A 6,272-nucleotide genomic window follows, 5' to 3' on the forward strand; every position below is an offset into this window, starting at 1 on the left:
TGAAACAGAAACAAAACATCCTGCGCTCTAGGAATCAAAACAAGGGTGGAAAGATGAAAGGATTCCTTGAAACAGTTCCATAAATGCATGGAAGGTTGTGCAGCTCTAAAACAAGGCTGGGGAAGCCCAACCAGAACTGTGAAGTGAAGCAAAAAGAAAGAGCGCACCAACCTTGTGCGTTACCTCAGTAAACTATGAATGTATTAAATAAAACATATACAGTCAGGTCCATAAATATTGGGACAGCGACACAATTCTAACATTTTTGGCTCTATACACCACCACAATGGATTTGAAATGAAACGAACAAGATGTGCTTTAACTTCAGACTGTCAGCTTTAATTTGAGGGTATTTACATCCAAATCAGGTGAACGGTGTAGGAATTACAACAGTTTGCATATGTGCCTCCCACTTGTTAAGGGACCAAAAGTAATGGGACAATTGGCTTCTCAGCTGTTCCATGACCAGGTGTGTGTTATTCCCTCATTATCCCAATTACAATGAGAAGATAAAAGGTCCGGAGTTCATTTCAAGTGTGCTATTTGCATTTGGAATCTGTTGCTGTTAACTCTCAAGATGAGATCCAAAGAGCTGTCACTATCAGTGAAGCAAGCCATCATTAGGCTGAAAAAACAAAACAAACCCATCAGAGAGATAGCAAAAACATTAGGCGTGGCCAAAACAACTGTTTGGAACATTTTTAAAAAGAAGGAACGCACCGGTGAGCTCAGCAACACCAAAAGACCCGGAAGACCACGGAAAACAACTGTGGTGGATGACCGAAGAATTCTTTCCCTGGTGAAGAAAACACCCTTTACAACAGTTGGCCAGAACACTCTCCAGGAGGTAGGTGTATGTGTGTCAAAGTCAACAATCAAGAGAAGACTTCACCAGAGTGAATACAGAGGGTTCACCACAAGATGGGAACCATTGGTGAGCCTCAAAAAAAGGAAGGCCAGATTAGAGTTTGCCAAACGACATCTAAAAAAGCCTTCACAGTTCTGGAACAACATCCTATGGACAGATGAGACCAAGATCAACTTGTACCAGAGTGATGGGAAGAGAAGAGTATGGAGAAGGAAAGGAACTGCTCATGATCCTAAGCATACCACCTCATCAGTGAAGCATGGTGGTGGTAGTGTCATGGCGTGGGCATGTATGGCTGCCAATGGAACTGGTTCTCTTGTATTTATTGATGATGTGACTGCTGACAAAAGCAGCAGGATGAATTCTGAAGTGTTTCGGGCAATATTATCTGCTCATATTCAGCCAAATGCTTCAGAACTCAATGGACGCCGCTTCACAGTACAGATGGACAATGACCCGAAGCATACTGCAAAAGCAACCAAAGAGTTTTTTAAGGGAAAGAAGTGGAATGTTATGCAATGGCCAAGTCAATCACCTGACCTGAATCCGATTGAGCATGCATTTCACTTGCTGAAGACAAAACTGAAGGGAAAATGCCCCAAGAACAAGCAGCAACTGAAGATAGTTGCAGTAGAGGCCTGGCAGAGCATCACCAGGGATGAAACCCAGCGTCTGGTGATGTCTATGCAGTCCAGACTTCAGGCTGTAATTGACTGCAAAGGATTTGCAACCAAGTATTAAAAAGTGAAAGTTTGATTTATGATTATTATTCTGTCCCATTAGTTTTGGTCCCTTAACAAGTGGGAGGCACATATGCAAACTGTTGTAATTCCTACACCGTTCACCTGATTTGGATGTAAATACCCTCAAATTAAAGCTGACAGTCTGCAGTTAAAGCACATCTTGTTTGTTTCATTTTAAATCCATTGTGGTGGTGTATAGAGCCAAAAATGTTAGAATTGTGTTGATGTCCCAATATTTATGGACCTGACTGTATATACTCACAACCAAGGAAGTATAACAAGCATAAACAGATCCTCAAAGGAAATTGAAGTGTAGAACCAGGGTGAGTCACATCATTACAGGTTAGCACAAGTTCCACCATAACTAAGCATACGGATGTCAACACTAGAGATGAGCTTAGACGTCCTCCGAACGCTAACCAAACTCCAAACTCAAACTTATTTTTTTTTACTCCAATGAGCTGTGGGCACCAACCACAATTTCTCAAGTTCCATGATTATAGGACCAAAGTATGGCTCAAGATGCCAGGTATCTGCATAATATTTTGTTCTCTTGGGAACCCCCAGTCCCTCTCAGAATCTAAGTGTACACAGCTTAAATTTGGAGAGTCTTTGCCACTTTTAGTTCCATATAAAATTAAGAAAAGACATGCAGAGTTTTTTAAGATCTGTAGATGCTAGGTATCTTAGTTTGCAGAATAATATATTGTTTTGTTGGGAACACCCAGTCTCCCTTGGGATCTAAGTATACCCAACAACCTTCTAGACTAGAGAGTCTATGTCACTTGTAGTTCTTTATAAAATGAAGTATACATTAAGTAAGACATCTGGAGTTTTTACAGTTCTGTAGACTGTACCCTAACAGGAAGGGATTCAAACAGATATAAAAGTTTGGGATGATTGTTTTGTGGTTTGTCCTAGGATAGTTGTTCCGATGTCCTTTTATAAACTCTTAGTCCCCTTGACATGGGGTGGAATCTAATTTGCTCAGCAGGGAATCTGTCCGCTGATCCCCTGCTGAGCAGAGCAGAGTAGGCAGATGACAGGTCCACGTCCATTCAGTTTCTGCAGAGAGGACACGGACACATCCAGTTTTGCACTATGGGTGGTCGCGTGTAAATGGTTGGGTGTAAACAGATCCGCTTAGATGGAGGGGGATTCTAATGTTTTTCTTTTTAGTGCACCAGTTTGGATTGGAGGTAGGTGGGTGTAAACGGACACAAGTCTGTTTACACCCTCAAGTCCATAGGGGTACATGGACCAACAGATCAGGTACACTTGAAAAACAGGTGGACCTGAATGGATCACCCATGTGAAAGGAGCCTTAGACCGTGTTCACCAGAATTCTATTCCTGTTATAGTAACAAATCAAAATTTTAAATGTTCCCTCACTTTCAGGCATGAGGACAGTGGTCATTATAACAGATAGATTGTCTATCTAGATAAGTTTTGCTAACAGGGACAGCAATAAAAACATGACATGGGATTCTAACACATTTCTAACCCATCACCACTCTATCCAAAGCTAAAGAGAATAGTTTTAGATGCATTTTAAATCTGTCATAATGCTGAAAGACAAAGTCATGAGCTTCTTGTGATCACCAGTTAATTTCAGGAGCCTCCAAATTGTGATCCAATTTTTGAGAGCCAAGCTTCATCTTTATCAAGTACACTGATTGTTGTTTACATCTATCGAATTATATTTGCTGATCCGAAATGGATGTGTGATCATTTGACACTTGTGTTAAAAGCTGGCCAAAGATGGATTGAATCTCAGCTGGTTCAGCAGGGGTTGACCAAGATTCAATCTATGGGCAGGCTGGTTGTCCATTGATCAACTTGGGTGCAACCAGCCTGTTGTATTTTTAGCATGTGATTACTATCTGGGGCTATAGCTGCTACCAGTGATTATTGTTTTCTCCTAGCAAAGATGGGTCCCTGCCGGGAGAACACAATAGTTCAGTGGGATTTGTTTCCCCCATCAACACTGTTGAAGGGGGAATTGAGTGTTTTTTTTTCCTGCAACCCGTGAAGGGAAAGAAAATTGCATAATCTATGGCTTGCCTTAGAGAGGTGAAGGTACTGGCTATAGGGAGTTCTGTAATCAACACCAACGTTTCCTTCTATTTTATGTTACTTACTGTAACAATATATCATATACAGTATATAACCTATGGAAGGTGTGGAGAGGTTTGTGGCCAAGGATACCATCCAATGATTTGCCTTGTGTCTAGCCCTTCATAGAAGTGTATTACTATAATCTTCTACTTTCAGCTGGGCGTGTGCGTTCCTGGCCTTACTTTGAAAATGACTGCCATTTATTACAATTATGATGTATTCACAGATATCGGTCAACTTGCCAAGCAGAAAAAAGGGGATCTAAAACCTGGTAAGTAGCTTGCAAGCAAGATAGTATTTGTGGCTGTAGGATCATGGCAAAGAGCAGAATGTATTATACCTTCCTCCTATTTCTGTTGTCAGGAAGGTTGTACAATTAATCAAGCCGTATTGATGAATTAATTTTCCAGTATATATTATAGTGCCTCCAGCCTTCTGGCATAAAATAAATTATTAAATATGGCCACACTGACTAATAAATTTCCTGAATTTGTTTCCTCTGTGTAGAGATTTTCTAGTACAATGAAAGTATGGACTACAAAACTAAAAATGTATTTACTAATCAAGTTCTGCAGCAGAATGAAAGGGGTCGAGTCCATGCTACTGGATATGCTAATACAGCTTCACTTAAAGCAGTAAAGGCTCAAGGCTTTTTACCTTTATGCATTCTTTACATGAAGGTAAAAAATCTTCTGTGTGCAGCAGAGCCCCCCCCCCCCCCCCCCCCAGCCCCTCGAATCCATACCTGAGCCCTCTCCGATCCAGCAATGTTCAAGATATGGGGACTCTCCCTCCTCATTGGCTGAGACAGCAATGGGATCCTATTGTCTCCCGCTGCTTTCAATCACAGCCAGTGAGCCAATGAGGAAAAAGTGCGGGGGAGGGCCAATTTGTGGCTCTATGTGTCATATGGACACAGTGCAGTGGCTCGAGAATGAGCATGCAGCAGTGCCCCCAGGGCAAGCAGCTTTCTCTGGTGGCACTGCTTGAGGGGGAGGAGCCAGGAGCACTGGTGGGGGATTAGAAAAGGATTGGGGCAGCTGTGTGCAAAACTACTGGACAGAACAGGTAAGTATAACGTGTTTGTTATTTTAGTTTAAAAAAAAACAAAAAACGAAGCTTTCGTATCAGTTTAAATACTAAGATTGACTAAGTGGAGAATCTACTGGCGAATCGAATACAAAGACCAAAAATCTATCACACAAATAATGAAGTACACAGTTAAATTCAGAAGTGAGAGGAAAGTATTTCTTTTACAATGAATTTTGTTATAGACAGCACAACAATAAACAGTCAGAAAAGAGGAAAGTATTTCAAGGTAGTTATTAAATCATACCTTACCGCAATGATGATTGGGATGGGCTATGGATTCACTCCTGGGAATTCGCAAGGCCGCTAAAATGGTGACCCGTAGGGAAGTTTCAGAGAGCTTCAAGGAGACAATTCGATAGATTGATTGAGAGAGTGTGATAATCTGTCTTTGGAAAGGAATGTGTTTGAAGAAGATGATGATCCTGTGAAGAGTGTTCTGTCTTGGAAGAGGTAGAGAAGATAATCTCTTTAAAGACTGGCCTTCGGGGTGTAGTTTAGAATATTTACCCACACCCTGAATTGGGAGGAACCTCTTATACACAAACCACTTAAGGACTGCCTGTAATGTACTGAGGACGGGCGGCCTGTACAGGCACAACAACATACCTCTATGTTCCTGGCCTCTTCTGGGTACAGGGTGCATAGGGGCTCTGAGGAAGAGGCTAGCCCTCGAAATGCGTCAGCCTTTTAGATGTCCAGAGTTCTCACTACAGACAGACACGCAGAGTGAATTGGACCGAGCTGTTCCTTTATGATGTGCCTTTTATTTATTGACTATTTGTGAGTACAACACTTATAATTTACATTTATTAAACATATTTTTAAGCTAATGCACTAGACCGGTGCGACCTCTGTTTGTTTTTCTCTAGTGCATAAACGTGCCCCTGACTCCCGCTGTGATTAGACAGGACTTTGTCAGCAGGTCCCTACCAATAATTTATTGGCCGGGACCTGCTGATCGGCTGTGTGCAATCACAGCCCAGACCCCTGTGTTGACAATCAAAACAGGGCTTTGTACAAAGGGAACAAGCTCTTTGTTTCTTCTCCCTGAAAAGCAGGGAGAAGGAACAAAGATTTTTAGTAAAAAGCAGCAAATAATACACACATTAACACTTGTTAGGTTCACATTTAACCTCTTGATTACCCTGAGATGTTAACTTCTTCCTAGCCAGTGTCATTAGTACAGTGACAGTGTATAGTACAGGCGTACCTCGGATTCCGAATGCCTCGGTCCACGTAATTTTCAGTTTACAAATGAAAATCCATTGAAAATAATGGCTCGGTTTACTAATTTTTTTTTCGCAATATGAACAGATTACTTGGTTTTCAATGCATTTACAATTTTTTTTTTAATCATGTCCCTGTACAGTATTTATGCCTTTAAAGTGCACTTTATAAAGAGTTTTGAACAGATAGAAGACTTTTTTTTTTACTTTTTTCTGACCTTCGGA

Source organism: Staurois parvus, unplaced genomic scaffold, assembly GCF_062004578.1.
Source record: "Staurois parvus isolate SC_StPar_1 unplaced genomic scaffold, SC_StPar_1.0 ptg000186l, whole genome shotgun sequence".
NCBI classification, from domain to species: Eukaryota; Metazoa; Chordata; class Amphibia; order Anura; family Ranidae; genus Staurois; species Staurois parvus.